This window comes from Penaeus monodon, chromosome 15 (assembly GCF_015228065.2).
Source record: "Penaeus monodon isolate SGIC_2016 chromosome 15, NSTDA_Pmon_1, whole genome shotgun sequence".
Lineage (NCBI taxonomy): Eukaryota > Metazoa > Arthropoda > Malacostraca > Decapoda > Penaeidae > Penaeus > Penaeus monodon.
Window position 1 is genome coordinate 28,185,597 of NC_051400.1, and position 604 is coordinate 28,186,200.

At 34.8% G+C, this 604-nt stretch overlaps 1 protein-coding gene across 3 annotated transcripts in view; it reads right to left on the reverse strand.

The window, feature by feature from the left end:
• The window catches only part of LOC119581901 (vacuolar-sorting protein SNF8-like), a 43,000-nt gene that overhangs the window by 39,602 nt on the left and 2,794 nt on the right, over positions 1 to 604 (reverse strand). The window lies entirely within an intron of this gene.

Genomic DNA, 604 nt, shown 5'->3' on the forward strand with positions numbered 1-604 from the left:
TAATCAATTTCTACCAGTGTGGACTGATACTCAGACATCCTCTCCCAACTTTTTGCAAGACATGGAAATTACTTCATATATGGACTTTCACATCAAAAATTAATAATCACATTTCTCAAATCAAACTCTCCTTTCGCTCATTTCAACTAAAATCAATAAAAATAGTAAACACAACAAAAAACTTTGATATTCCATCGTCTCCCTGAAATAATTAATGAAAACACTGACAAGAGTAATAAGGTGGACAGACCTTGAGTGACATATAGCCTTGCTCTACGTGTCCTATAAGTTGCCACCTCTCCCTGTGACCTAAGAATAGTGGGGTCCAAAATACAGCACCAGAGAGGCTCAAATTCCCTAGCAACAGATCAGAACCTGTGCCTCTTAGCCTGTTGAACCACTGAGCACACAGCTAAATAAGTGATAATTTGTTAATATCTTTCATGGTATGTATTTCATACAACCCATGTATGAAATAACCAAAAGATACAAAATAAACAATAAACATATTTAGGGCCTAAAGTTATATAAGATTTTGTATCCTGTGATGAACCATAATCTAATATCCCAGTTATGCAGTGAAAAAAATCATGGTAATAACGAT